The sequence below is a fragment of the Camelus bactrianus genome, chromosome 2 (assembly GCF_048773025.1).
Source record: "Camelus bactrianus isolate YW-2024 breed Bactrian camel chromosome 2, ASM4877302v1, whole genome shotgun sequence".
Taxonomy (NCBI): Eukaryota; Metazoa; Chordata; class Mammalia; order Artiodactyla; family Camelidae; genus Camelus; species Camelus bactrianus.
This window is the reverse complement of record NC_133540.1, coordinates 15,437,108-15,452,411: the sequence shown is the minus strand read 5'-3', so window position 1 is coordinate 15,452,411 and position 15,304 is coordinate 15,437,108. Positions and strand designations below refer to the sequence as shown.

At 41.3% G+C, this 15,304-nt stretch overlaps 1 protein-coding gene across 12 annotated transcripts in view; it reads left to right on the top strand.

Annotated features, from left to right (window-relative positions):
* Nucleotides 1-14,958, top strand: part of LOC141579552 (trafficking protein particle complex subunit 9-like) — a 166,686-nt gene extending 151,728 nt beyond the window's left edge. For 11 of the 12 annotated variants that reach the window (XM_074376109.1, XM_074376095.1, XM_074376084.1 and 8 more), the window contains one exon: nt 8,764-12,644. The gene's annotated coding sequence lies outside the window, so the exon portion shown is untranslated. Of the gene's footprint in view, nt 1-8,763 lie in introns of all 12 variants that reach the window. The other variant, XM_074376117.1, reaches the window with a different exon arrangement.
* The last annotated feature ends 346 nt before the right edge of the window (nt 14,959-15,304 follow it).

The window sequence follows — 15,304 nt, the reverse complement described above, 5'->3', positions numbered from 1 at the left end:
GGCCACGAAGTGTGGGGTTTGGGTGCTCAGATTAAAAGTAGGTACACACTCCACAGAGTGTGGGCTTTCTCCGAAGAGGGAGAGAGAGGGGTGACCGCGAGGTGGCGCTGTGTTGCTCGTTTTCTTGGGCTTGGTGGTTTTATTTGCTAATATGTAGAAGAACCAGCCTAAGGGCAAGGGGCTGGGATTCCCAGGGAGTTGGCCATTTCCCACACTTTGACATTTTGTGGCTAGCCTTGGGACTGCCATGGTAACTTGGGGCATGATATTCACCATGTTACTATTACAATGGGTGTATAATGAAGCTCAAGCTCTGCTAGAAGTTAAATCTCTTCATCCTGAGCCTCAAGGCCTTCTGGGGGTTGAATCCTTCACCAATTTGATGTTAATTGCTGTGGCCTTCCTTGAATGGCTGTGCTCTGCCCCTTCCATCCTGTCTCACTGTGATGACACAGAGAGAGCAAAGGCCGGGCCCTGCCTGTGCTCCTGCATTTAACAGCGGGAAGTGTGGAGTGGGCTTATGATGACTCTGAGTGGTGAGAAGGATGTTTCAGATTTTGCCACGTGAGACATGGGGACCTGCCAGCAGCCATCACAGATTTATCTCAAGGGCATTATCGCTTGTGTTGTTACGGAAAGAACAGGCCAGCCAAGAAACAAGCACTGAGATTTATTATGCTGGCGGGCTCAGAGGGGCTCCTGTTCCGAAGCTCTGAGCACCTCCAAGACCTGCACATGAGGTTCTATAGGGTTAATTACAAGTAAGGGGCTATTAGCCAATAAGGCTCAAACAACAAAAAGCAAGGAATCAGTACACTGAAGCTTATGAATTTGGAACAGATCACGTTACTGACAATTGTTGACCTTGGATTTACGAGTTAGGTTATTAGCCCAGTAAAGTGAAACTAAACTTCAGATTTACGAGTTAGCCCAGCAATACTTAGATCAGTAAACCGACACTTATCACACTTAGATTTGTGACTTAGCTCGTTAGCCCAGCTGGGCTTTTCCTTCACAGTGTCACTCATCTTTTCTGTATTTCTTTCTTTTTTTTTTTAAGTATTTAATCCAAATTTAATATCAGGTTTTTTGGAAAGAAATTTCTCTTTTTCTTTTCTTTGGGACTCTTTTGGGGGGGTAGGTAATTAGGTGTATTTATCTGTTAGTGGAGGCCCTGGGGCTTGAAACCGGGACCCCGTGCACGCTAAGCACATGCTCTACCACCCCCCCATGATCTTTTCTTTTTGCTTTAGCTGCCAAGAATCTGACAGCGGAATTTCTAGTCGGCCTTTAACACTTGCCCTGACTCCAGGGAATCCATTTTTATGACTTTACCTCCCCCTGGTTTCATTTAAGTATTGAATCTCCAATTTCTCTTCACTCTCAATTTTGCCTTTTTGTTGTTATGGTTGTTAAGGTGTGTTTAAAAAATTGTTTAATTTCTCTTTTAGCAGGAGGCTGAAAGTAAATAAATATGTAAACAAACAGCACACTTAAATGCTTTTATACATTCTAAGCTGTTTAGTAGTTACTTAAAAACCGAATTGAATATTAAAGTGATAACATTTTTAAATTATTTTTTAATTTTTTACAAAGATATAGCTGATTTAAAATGATATGTTTCAGGTGTACAATAGATGCTCCATTTATAGTTACTGTAAACATTGGCTGTATTCCCTGTGTTGTAAGATACATCCCTGTAGCGTTTTTACATTACATGTTGCAGTTTGTATAAGAAATTTGGGTAACACAGAGTCTGGTGCATGGCTGTGTCTGACCCAGGGTCATGATCACCCTGCCTGTCAGAGCCCAGGCCCTCACTCCTGTCTGCAGGGCAGCGAGTGGAGGCAGCCCTCATCAGCGCTGGCGCCACCCTCTGAGAGGCAGTGACAGCAGTGTCTGTGTGTGGACGTGCAAAGTGTTTTTCCAGGGGCTTTACATGCATTTCTGCATTTAATAATTAAAGCCCTCCTGTGAGGAAGCGTTTTATGATTTTAATGAATAATACATTTTATTTTGATATTGATAGACTTCAAACCTCCGGAAAATTTACAGAAGTAGTACAGTAAACGCTTAGATACAGTTCACCTTAAAGGGCACTATTTGTCCTTTTGTGTCTGGCTTATTTTCGCATAAAGTTTCAAGGTTCATCCATATTGTAGCCTGAGTCACTACTTTATTCTTTTGGTTTCATAATATCCTTTTTCTTTTTTTTCGTTTTTGGTCTATTTAAAAATATTTTCATTGAAGTCTAGTCAGTTTATAATGTTGTGTCAGTTTCTTGTGTACAGCACAACAATTCAGTTAAATAGGAACATACCTGTATTCATTTTCATATTCTTTTAAACATAAGTTACTATAAGATATTAAATATATTCTCCTGTGCTATACAGTATAAACTTGTGGTTTATTCTATACATAGAATCTGCAAATCTTGAACTCCCAATATATTCCTTCCCACACCTTCTCCACTCTGGTAACCATAGTTTGGTTTCTATGTCTCTGTGTCTGTTTCTGGTCTGTAGATAAGTTTATCTTTTTGTGTCTTTGTTTTTTGATTTTTTTTTTTTTTTAAGATTCCACATGTGAGCGATCTCATATGGTATTTTTCTTTCTCTTTCTGGCTTACTTTTCTTTGAATGACATTCTCCAGGTCCATTCATGTTGCTGCAAATGGCATTACTTTATTATTATTTTATGGCTGAATAGTAGTCTATTGGAGAAATATACTACAGTCTCTTTATCCAGTCATCTTTCAGTGGACATTTATGTTGTTTCCATATCTTGCTATTGTAAATAGTGCTGCTGTGAACATTGGGGTGAAAGTGTCTTTCTGAGTTAGGGTTCCTTCTGGATATATGTCCAGGAGCGGGATTGCAGGGTCATATGGGAAGTCAATTTTTTGTCTTTTGAGGAACCTCTATACAGTTTTCCACAATGGCTCCACCAAACTGCATTCCCACCACAGTGCAGGAGGGTTCCCAATTCTCCGTAGCCTCTCCAGCATTTACTGTCTGTGAACTTCTGAATGATGGCTATTCGGACTGGTGAGAGGTGAGTCTTGATTGCAGTTTTGATTTGCATTTTTCTGATAATGATATTGAGCATTTTTTTCATGTGCCTATTGGCCATTTGTATGTCTTCATTGGAGAAAAGTTTCTTTAGGACTTCTGCCCATTTTTGAATTGAATTGTTTGTTTTTCTTCCTTATTAAGTGTAAAAGCTGTTTACATATTCTGGGAATTAAGCCCTTGTCAGTTTCATTTATTGCAACTATTTTCTCTCATTCCATAGATTGTCTTTTTGTTTCCTTTTCTGTGCAAATGCTTGTAAGTTTAATTAGATCCTACTTATATTATTTTGCTTGTATTTCTATTGCTTGAGTAGACTGCTCTAGGAAAACATTGTTGACATGCATGTCAGATGTTTTGCCTATGTTTTCTTCTAAGAGGTTTATAGTGTCTTGTCTACATGTTTAAGTCTTTAAGCCATTTTGAATTTATTTTTGTGTATGCTGTGAGGTAGTAGCCTAACTTCATTGATTTACATGCAGCTGTCCAGTTTTCCCTACACCATTTTCTGAAGAGGCTGTCTTTACTCCATTGTATGTTCTCACCTCCTTTGTCAAAGATTCAATGACCAAAAGTTTGTGGGACTATTCTTGGTAATTTTGTTTATCCGTTCATTGATGGATGGATATTGTTGGTAACCTTTGGCTACTCTGAATGATACTGCCATGAATATTGATGTGCAAGTTTTGTGAGAATATATTTTCATTCTGTTGGCTGTAGAGTTGGCCCGCCATATCTGTAGTTTCCACTTCATGGATCCAGATGGCTGATTGTAAAGGGACTCGAACATCCTTGGATTATGGTATCCAGGGTGGGGGTTTCCTGAAACAAAATCCCGAGGATACTGAGGGATGACTCTATTTGTAGGAGTGGAATTGCTGTGCCATATAATTCTAACCTTTTGAGGAAACACCAGGCTTTTCCAAAGAAGCTATACCATTGCCCCTTTCCAACGGCTGCGTATTGAGGGTTCCCATTTCCCTGCCTCCTGACCGACACTTGTTATTGTCCATGTTTTGATTATAAGCATCCTAATGAGTGTAAAATCAGATCTCATTTTGATGTTGATTTCGCTAGTGATGCTGAGCATCTTTTCATATGCTTATTGGCCAATTGTGTATCTATTTAAATACTTGGCATATTTAAAAATTGGGTCGATTTTCTTTGTATTGTTCAGTTGTAAGCATTTGTTTTATATCCTGGATACTAGTCTCTTATTAGATATATGCTTGGCAAAATTTTTCTCCTATTCTGCAGATTGTCGTTTCACTTTACTTTTTTTAAACATTAAAACAATTTCTTTCTAGGGGAGGTAATTAGATTTATTCATTTTATTTTTCTTGCTAAGGACGCACTCTATCACTTGAGCTACCCCCTTCCCCTTTCATTTAACTTTCTTGATGATGTCCTTTGTAACAAATGGTTTTAATTTTGATGAAGTCCATTTTATCTTTCTTTTTTTTCACTTGTGCTCTTGGTATTGTATCTAGGAAGCCATAGCCTATCCTAGGACCACAAAGATTTAAACTATGTCTTCTTTTAGAAAGTTTATACATTTAGTTTTTACATTTCCGTCTGTGATCCATTTTGAATTAATATTTTATTTGTTAAATAAAATACGGGGGTCCAGATTCCAGATTCATTCTTTTGCCTTCAGATACCCAGGTGTCTCTGCACCATTTGTTGAATAGACTATTCTTTCAATGGAGTGTTGTTGGCACATTTCTGGAAAAATGACTCTAAATGTAACTTTCCCCCCTGGATTTTTTATTGTGTCTCATAGATTTATGCATCCAAACTTATGCCAGTACCATAATGACTTGAGTACTATAGATTTGTAGTAACATTTGAGTGAGTCCTCCAACTTTGCTCTTCTTTTTCAAGATTGTTTTGGCTGACCTGGTTCCCTTGTACTTCCATATGAATTTTGGCATCAGTTTTTCAATTTTTGCAAAGAAGTCAGCTGGAATTTTGATAGGGATTCCATTAAACTTGTAGATCACTTTGGGGAGTCTTAACATTTTTAACAATATTGTCTACCATTCCATGAACATGGGATGCCTTCCATATATGTAGATCTTTTAATTTTTTTTGGTGATACTTCAAAATGTTCAATGTGCAAATCTTGTAAAATTTTGTTAAATGTATCTCTCATTTTATTTTTAATGATGTTGTAATTGGAAAGGCTGAGCTTCCTAAGGGTGGGACTATATATCAATTTATTTATTTCTAGCATTCCTACACAGCAAATACCCTAGATTTATATTTGCTACATAAATCTATCCACAATTCTTCCCACCCCCGTGTCATAAGAAACCAAGACCCAGGTTAAGCTACCTGAACACCTATGTGGATGTGAGAAGTGAGACCCTTGGGTGGGGCTTTGTGCAGATTATACTGAAAGCTTATTCATTATGGCTTCATCTTAATTTCTTTTAAACAATCCTCTCAGTGTATATAGTCAGATATATTAAGAAAATGCCCTTTCGATGTGTGGAGGAGCTAAGACTATAATTTTCAAATAATTTCTAGTGAGAGTGTTGTATTTGAAACTAATTTGCATCAATCTTTGAAGATTTATGTTTCAGGAGTTTTGACTAAAGAACACCTGTCTTTATTCATTAGTGACAATTAAATGCTCAAGCAACATGTACGAGTTTGAGCAAACTGCCCCCGCCCCGTAGTGCTGGTTGGCTGCAGCTGTAACTGGAGTCAAGGCTTACCTATCCCAGTACGCTTGGGCGGATCTGCTCAAAGGGGATCGTCCAATAGTTTGTCGGTAGTCTTTTGGACAAAGCCATAAAGCATTGATTTAAGGTTCCTGGAATGCATTATATTCTTATTAATATTAAGTAAGCACATATTGAGTGCTTACTGTATGTTGGGAATTGTCCTTAACTTCACATGAATATTATTTCGCTTAAAACCTCTCATATTTCCTTGTTATTCACACTTTACAGATAAGGAGTCTGAGGATTAGGTCTTCTCTCTTTTGGGGGGAGCTCATTATCAATGATGGGAAGTTGTAAGGAAAAAGATATTGATTCATCCAGAGAAAACAATTTTCTGAGAGTCAGCACTGAAGAGGGTGATCATTGTTTGAGTGAGACGAGCCCCGGGTTGTACGGAGTCAGAATCCCTGTCCTGGACACGGCACATGTAGCGCTGCGTGGTGGGTGAGGCGGCGCGGCCGCGCAGGGTACGCGGATGCCGGGCCATTGGGCTGTGCTCAGGCCCGGTGGGGCTTTCTCCTAAGGGAAGTGGAACGTCATTGTCAGATTTTAAGTAGGGGAGAGGGGTGCTCTCGTAGATCACTTTTGTCTTGTAGAATGCTTAGAAACATTTAGAAGGCTCGGCAGGAGGTGATGTGATAAGTCAGAGTAGGGTGGCTGTGAGGTGTAGCAGTGTTCAATTTTCAAGTGATTTTCAGTCCCAGGTTTGTGGCTCAGTAGCCGTGTCACTTTGGATGACACACTCAAGGAAGTGAAACAATTTATCTTATTAATTGAAGCAGTGATATACCGACTTCCCAGGACTTCTGTGGAGATCCAGTGAGATAACTTGTGCTCAATGTGCAGCGTGGTCCCCAGCACAGAGTTAGTGCTGAGGGAGTGCCAGTGAGAATCTGGTAGGTGAGGTGCTGGTGGTGGGACTCATTGACTGAGGAAATTGGGCCCTGAAGGAGGGGCCCAGTCACATCTATGAGTGATGGGACTGAGCTGGGAGAGGCAGAGAGACCTTGCCCCCCAAAAAGGGGCCCTGGGCAGGACGGCTATGGGAGGAGCACCGTGAAATCAGCTATTTGCAGGTGGAGTTGGAGGTGCCCTTGAATCATCTAAGTGCAGTGCCACAATCATAGAGGAGGTCTAGGCCCGGGCTGTGCATTTTCCTATAATCTCAATCCCTGAGGATGCCGAGGTATTGATCACTGAACGTGAAGACATACTTTACATGACAAGTGAATAGTAGTATAATCTCTGTCATCAAAGCTCACGTCTCTTTATTCATCACTCACTTTGCTAATTGGGTACTTACAGAGCTCACTTCACCGTCCTCACCTGGGCTCAGGCTCCACAGAAAAGATCTTGTGTGTCTCCCTCTTTTCCAGAAGAAAACACATTTAGCTGGTAGACTTCTCTACCTCGCTAAACTTAGAATTTTAGTTTGTTGATTTAATTCTGTTTTCTGTTGGCCGTCTCCTGACAGGAGAGACATTTTACCTCATGGTCAGGTTTCAATTAGCTGTTATTGAGAATTGCTGATCTGATCCATAGTGTATGTTTTCTATTAAATTTGTAGAGTAATTATAATTTTTCTGTCTTTGCCCTTTAATTTTGTTTCCTCTTCAATGTTCTATCATATTTGGGGCTTTATTTTATTTTTTAATTAAAAATGTCTGTTAGCAGTTAAGAAAACAAAAGCAACGAAAAAAATGCACATGATAGCTAGATTTAGAAAATAACTAGTGTGTTTTCTGTCTCGGCAATGCAGGGTTCTAGAAACTCTTGAAAACCTTCATTACATAAGTTCCTTAAAATGCTGATTAAGAAATAAGACCTTCCTTCCTCATCTTTCAAGCTGCACAGCTAATTGTCAAGAAAGTGAGGGGAAATCCTCAGAAGCCAAGTCAAACAAGAAAGCAAGGATTCTGGGAGATACGCGAGCCTTAGAAGCCCTGGGGGGCCAGTTGGCTCCTGAACTGAGTTTCAATTGCATTGACAGGAGGGCAGGAGTTGAGCCCCAGGCCTCTCACACTGGGAGTTGGATGGCTGTTCTTATGTAAGGCCAAGAACATCCTGAATCCTGCTGTATAAAAGGGTGAATTAGAAAGAAAAGTATAAAAGCATTCCTCAAGGCAAGGAAGTAAGGAAAGTCAATTTTTTTGGAAGCGGGGGAAAATAACATATCCAATGTAAGTATTTAGTTTAAATCTGTTCTGGCATGAGAGTGACAACAAACTCCTGGCAGAAAATCACAGCTCCTCCCGGAAAGAGAAGTTGTGTTTTGAATGAATCAGTGGGCAGCCATTCCAAAAAATGTCTCCAGAGTCTTCTGGATCAAGATACTGGACCCAAACACCTCCCTTCCATGGTCTCATTTAAATAACCAGAAAGGTTTTAAAGGAAAGAAGACATAATCATAGTTCTATTTATTGACATTAATATATGCTTGGAATTCAGAGGTGACTATGGAGTTGTCTCATCTTTTATGGACCTTACTTTCTATTTGACATAGTTGGGGAACTTGGTGGAGGGTGGTGTTAGTCTGTTGCAATTAGCCAGGAGAGGAGATTAAGAAAACAGTGAAGGGTGGGTGACATTTTTAGCTGAGGACAGTCCTGTTCAGTTGGTTTGTAATTGCAGACTCGTTGAGTTGTCACTGGAGGGAATTGATCTTATGGAATTTGGACTTAACTCAGACCTCTTCAGAATGGACAAGTGAACCTGGAGAAAGACAGTCAAATCTGTGCAGATATTAAAGTCCAATTGAACGTGCTGTATCCCTGAGCCAAAGATAGGACAAGTAGGAAGCACTTCTTGAGGACAGAGGAGTGGTTTTTAATGTTCTCCAAGAATGAATCCCAGGGAACTGGGATGGCCAGTTGTCAAACTGTGACTTTGCTCTTTCGACGGTGTACCCACCGAGGTTATTGGCCGTTTATAGGTTTCCATTTCTCTTTAATGCATGACAGGTGATGAGGACGTGGACATACACTTTTGACACCTTGTCGAAGTGACTGGGTACCTGCCTAGAAGCGCGGGCACAGCTATGGCTGTGCCATACATCTTGCCGCCCATCACGCTCTCCGGCTCCGTGATCACGGCAGAGTGGTTCCTTGATGACCTGTCCGTCTCCTCTGTGACATCGTAACCCAACAAAATACCGGAGCGTATTAGCTTGGCTTTGTTCTTTTCCATCCTTCCCTTCAAATGATGATGACTGATAATGGACCCAGTTACGTTTGCAGATGATTTACACGTAGGGCTTTCAGTACAAACCTCGTAATCCCCACTGTGTGATCTAGAGAAGAAAGTTACATTCTTTCCAAATTGTTTTGATGCACTTATGTGGGAAAATGATGTACGTTTGAATATGTATTTCCTCTCTGAATCATCATGGCTACAGATGAATATTTGTAGACATGGAATGAGTTTACTGTATTTGAACTGTATGGTCCCCTAAATTCTCCCCAGCTTTTTAAAGTCATCACTGGAGTGCTACCTCCAGAGTGTCCCAAAGCATCCACCACTGCCTGTTCTTCGGAAACTGTGAGTTTCCAAGTTGGAGAAGGCTGCTGGCTGTTGAGGCATTCTCTGGCACATCTCTGGCTGGCTGATGTGAGCTTAGCACACAAGATTTGGCAGACAGTATCTAACCATGGTCACGTCCATTTCTGGAACATTCATTTAGGATTTTACACCTATGCTAGTGGCATACGTTATTTCATTTAGTTTTCCCAACAATCAAAATTAGATTTTATCACCAGTATTAATAAGGAAACTGTCAAAGTGAGTGATGTGCAGACTTTGGACTGGAACACTGGTCTTTCTGATCCCTATCTCTGTTCCCTCCCCAGCCTATCCTTCCAAATGGCCAGGAGACTCTTCCTCAGTCTTGAGTTTCCCGCTGATGTTACCACTGTCTTTGTTTCTGGAGAGGAAACAAGTCTAAACTTACTTTCCAGTTGGAAGTGGAATGGAGAGTTAACGTTGGAAGACGGGAGAGTCTGTCCTGTGATGAAGCGGTCTCTGAGCCACTTCCATGGGGACGTCACGTCACTGTCTGGGCCCCTTGCACAGCCTGTGCACAGGTGATAAGCCAGATGTGCCGAGCAGTCCTACCGGACAGGGAAGTGCGTTGGAAATCAGTTTGGGTATTTGGTTTCATTACATAGGTTCCTGAGGGCCTTGGCCTGGCACTTCAAGTGGGACCACTCCCTGTCCCACTGACTCATGCTCTGGGCCCGTGCAGACCTAACGTGGCCTCAGCCTGAGGCTTAGGGCCAGTGGTGATGAGGAGCATTTTAGTCCAGGGTCTGCCGGAGGCTCTGACACTTCTTGGCCTTGGGAATTTGTCCAGGATGATAATAAATCCTCCCCGAGATTTAGATTTCCTTGCCTGTTAGCCGGGGTAGTAATAGTTTCTGAAATGATTGTAATGATTCAGTAACGGGCACACCGTGTGCTGGCAGGTAGCTTGTGTTTAAGGAGCAGAAGTTGCAGTCACTCTGTCAGCCTCTCACTGTGTGCTCTGTGCTTTGAGAGGTTGTGTGTTTGGTGAAAGTCCCGCCCAAACACTAGGGTGTAGATGAACTGTTGTTCCTTTACTTTCCCGTCCTTTTCCTCTTTCCCTTCACTGTGTCCCATGTTTAGGTAGCAGATTCCTCTGTTTCAGGGAATACGCACCTTTCTAGTAAAAGGTGAGGCGGAACGTGGAAAGGTGGGGACCAGAGGAGGTCTGGAGCGTCTGCACAGCGCTGCTTCCCTGCATTTCTGCATCCGGTCTCATCAGTGCACGAAGTCAGCCTTCCTCTTCCTTCCTGTGTCATTGGGTCTCTGTTTTAAGGGAAAATTTTTTAAGGGTCTTTTTTCACTTACATGTTTCGTTCAGATGCTAGTTGCTTTTCTCCCTGTGCTTCAGCATTCCTAGGAGAGAATTCAGCAGTGCAGCATCCTCTCCGAGCTCTATGAGTTGATCGGCTTCCACCGCAAGTCCGCCTTCTTCAAGCGGGTGGCCCCCGTGCAGCGCGCGGCCCCCGGCATTACGGAGCCTGGCGGGAAGGCCTGCTACCGACTCCTTCTGCAGACGCTTCCTGGCTACAGTCTGTCGCTGGATCTGCAGGAATTCAGCAAAGGTGTTGGAACTAAAACATTGCTTCAGTCCCATTAACCATGCCTGGTTTGGGTCCTGCTGTCCTGTCTCATCAGGGTGAATTGTGATTCGTTTAGAACAGGGCTCAGCAGAGTTTTTCTGTCAAGGGCTTGGGAGTAAGTATTTCAGGGTCTGCAAACCTCCTGATCTCTGGTGCAGCTGCTCAGCTCTGCTGTTCAGACGCCAGAGCAGCTGGACATTCCACACACCCACAGAGTTTTATTAACAGCTTTGGCTGGGGCTGGATTCGGTGTATGAACTGCAGTTTGTCCCCAGAGCTCCTCACTATTGACGCCTGCACCAGAGCGTGCATTTGCGACAATGGGTGAACCTGCACTGACAAGTCATCATCACCCAGAGCCCAGACTTGACACTAGGATTTACACTTGGTGGTGTGCACTCTGTGGGTTTGGACAGATGTGCAATGACATGTATCCACCGTCACAGCATCATACAGAGTAGTCTGTCTTAGTGACCTTAAAATGCTCCGTGCTGCACCTCATTCATTGCTCCTTCCCCTCTAGCCTCTGACAGCCACTGATCTTTTAGTCTCTGTGGTTTTCCCTTTCCCAGAACACCATACAGTTGGAATCAGACAGTTGCGGAACCTTCCCAGATTGGCTTCTTTAACTTAGTAATATGTATTTAAGGTTCCTCCATGTCTTTCCATGCCTTGATAACTCATTTCATTTTAGCACCAAATAATAGTCCATTTTCTGGCTGGACCACAGTTTATCCATTCACCTACTGAAGAACAGCTTAGTTGTTTCTGAGTTCTGGTGATTATGAATAAAGCTGCTATTAACATCTGTATGCAGATTTCTGTGTGGACATAAGTTTCCATTTCATCGAGCAAACACCAAGGAGCACAGTTGCCGGATCATATGTTAGGAGTACGTTTAGTTTTGTAAAAAATTGCCAGACCGTCTTCCAAAATATCTGGGCCATTTTACATTCCCACCAGCAATGCATGAGAATTCCTTATGGTCCACATCCTCACCAGCATTCGGTGCTGTCAGTGTTCTGAGTTTTGGCAGTTCTGACAGGTGTGCAGTGGTACCTCGCTGTTTCAGTCTGCATCCCCTTGATGGCAGATGCTGTGGAGCATCTTTCCATAGACTTCTTTGGCATGTAGATTTCTTCTTTGATGAGGTGTGTGTTCAGGCATTTTGCTCATTTTTTAATCAGGTTGTTCATCCTTCTTGTTGAGTTTAAAGAAATTTTGGTATATTCTGGATATCAGCCCTTTATCAATGTGTCCCTGCCCTTCACCTGCAGCACCGGAGTTGTCCTTTGGGTCTCAGTGGAGTGTCAGCTCTTCAAAGAGGTTCCCTGTCTTCCCTCAGCCTAAATACTGTCCTTGTATTTTTCACTTTCATTGACTCATTTTGTTCTTTTTAAATAGCATTTCCCATAATTTGTAAGTACATTAAAAAAAAGGGCAATGATTGAACACCACCTCCCCCACCAGGCTGTGTGCCCTGTGAGAGCAGAGGCCCTGTCCCCACTCACCGTTTCCCATGACAGCACATGGCACATGTCCATGTAAAAGTGTGTAACGTGGGGCCAAACCTGATGAGCAGCTATGATGACATGTGTTGGCTACCATTTATTGAGTAGACTTTGTTTCTGATCTTAATTATTAAATCATATGAATGAAACTTGTTTGTTTTGAAAAATAAACAACAAAGCACACCTCCATTTGATTGGTAGTTTTCACTTAGCCTTCTGACCCAGGAGGGGATGTTCACCATCATTTTGTGGAGGAGGTTGGGGAGGTAAAGTAAGAGAGTGAGATTAAATAAAGTAAAAATGATAACTATCCGTTGGCTTTATTTTCACTAAGACATAAAAGTTACTTTAAACCCTATCTCAGCTGTTGTCCTGTTGTTTTAAACATTTCTCATAGAATTAAATGGAAGCCCACTAAACCCTGAAAGGGAAATTGTGTGCTCAGGTCCTGAAAATTGTTTATGTCTATTTCTTGAAATGCACATTTTCCCTGCTGGTTACAGAAATTCGAGGCGGGAACACAGCCGTCCGCTGTGTATCTGCCGGCTTCACGGGCTGCTCACTTTCATTTTCATTTTCTTGTGTTGCAGTTTATGAAGGTTTTCCATGAGATATATTGCTCAGCCTTTTCCTGAATGAAGGATTGAATTTTCCACAGGAAATCTTATGAAAGAGGGTAACAAGGCACATGGGTTTCCCAAAAAGGAATACTTGATGTAATAAACTCTCACTATGGTGAACTTTTTTAATACAAGCCAGTTGAAAATTTTATCACTAGGTCATAGGCCACAAATCTGTCTTAAGAATAAAAAGATTCAAATTTTATAGAAGAAGCAGTTTGAATCAAGTAGAAATTATGATTTGTACACTAGTTGGTGTTAGAACTTATACTCAGTCTTATCATAATTGCCTGTGGTAGGAACTGGATCATTATTTATTTATTAAAAAAAAAAATCCACTAGGTGCTATTTGCCCCATTCTTGATGCAGCAGTGCTGAGGTTAGTTATGTTGGGCCATTTAGGATTGTTAGCTAGGTTTTCCGGACATTAATTTCAGCCTCTTTATCTTTTTTGCAATCTCTTCTTTTGTATCAGCCTTTGGTCTTTTGACAACGTGGAAATACTCCACGGATCTGCCTTTCCCTTTTTTCCTGTCTTTGTGGGAAAAGATTTCTGAAAGACAAACTACTAGGATATTAAGGATTTTGTGTGGGGTAAGTTTATTCAGTTCTAAGGATTTCAATTAATACGTATTAATACTTGCCATTCAGCTAATGACAGTAAAATTATAAACTAACTTATGTATACATCAGTAAGTATAGTACAATCAGCCCATCACCCAGATTAAGGAATTCACAAAATTTTCCATATTTCCTTTATTCAGACCTTTGTTCTTTTATTTGTCCTTTGTTGAAGTATTTGACAGCAAATCCAAGAAGACATGTCATTTTACACTATGTGTTCAAGTAGGCATGTCTGAAAAATGAGGGCCTTTTTTTGATCAGGATTTTCCATTTGACACATGTGCTTGTTAAGTATCAGCTTTATCAGGCATCTCACTAGGAATTAGGGATCCTTGGGGCAATGAGACAGTCCTGGCTCCCAAGGAATTTAAGGGCTGATGGAAGAAATCAACACAGGAGCTTGGGTGCCTCACTTAAGGTCCCTACTGGATGACACCAATTGGACAAAATTTGTGCACAATACAGTAGGATTCACAGAAGGGACTGGTCAGACTTGTAGGGCAGGCCGTGAGAGAGGCGGTCAGCAGGGCTACAAGAGGAGGACTCATTTGATCAGAATCTGAAATCCTTTCTGCCAACCTTTCTACCAAGCCCCTAGGGCCCATCACACACAACCCTGTGCTGTAACTGTTTTTGATTCCAGTTACCACATTTCCTTCAGGAAGGATTTTAAGTTGGAAAATATTTAAAATCCGTAATTGTTGCCAGAAGGAACATAGAACAAGGAACATGTAAACAACAGAAATGTCCATCAGCACATGACTGGATAAAGACGAGGTGATACATATATACAATGGAATACTACTCAGCCATAAAAGATGCCATTTGCAGCAATATGGATGGACCTGAAGACTGTCATTCTAAGTGAAGTGGGGTGGAAAGAGAAAGAAAAATGCCATATGACTTCATTTATGGGGAATCTAAAATTAATAGCAATAATAATAAGACCACAAATGAACTAAATATTGTTTTGATTTTTTGAATATATGCAAGCACATCTGACTGTCCTTTGTGATTGGATTACCATATTCTGTTTATTCTTTTGTAGATGTCCTTATTCCTCTGATAACTAATTTTAAAAATCTAAAGCTCTAATCTGTTCTTAGAAACAATAATTAGTACATATATTTAAACAAAAAATGCAGTATGCTCTATATATGTATTTGCATGCAATATGTGTATGTGAAGTTGAACTGTAAAAATTCTACCTAATAAAACTGAAAAAGGAAAAAAAATAAAAAATTTATTTTAAAAAATCACCCCTCTTTACATATTAAAACGCTCATTTCTGGGATTCTGTGAAAGACAGCATGGAAGTAGGTTTTTAAGATTTTCTCCTTGTTCCTCGGTGAGCAGCCTGGGCTGCACATCTTGGCCGCCACAGGCACCCAGGACTTGCCGGCTTGCTCCTCACTTGTTGGGAGGAAGATTAGCTGCTTCAGGAATATTTATGCTCTTAGAAGTTGCTGAAAACCCCACAGAGCTTCTGTTTACATGGAGTGTATCTGTCAATATACCCCATTTTAGAAATTTGAACAGAAAATTTAAACCCAAGAACTGACAAGCACACTCTGCCCCAGCACGTGGTCAAAGCAGTGCTGCCAC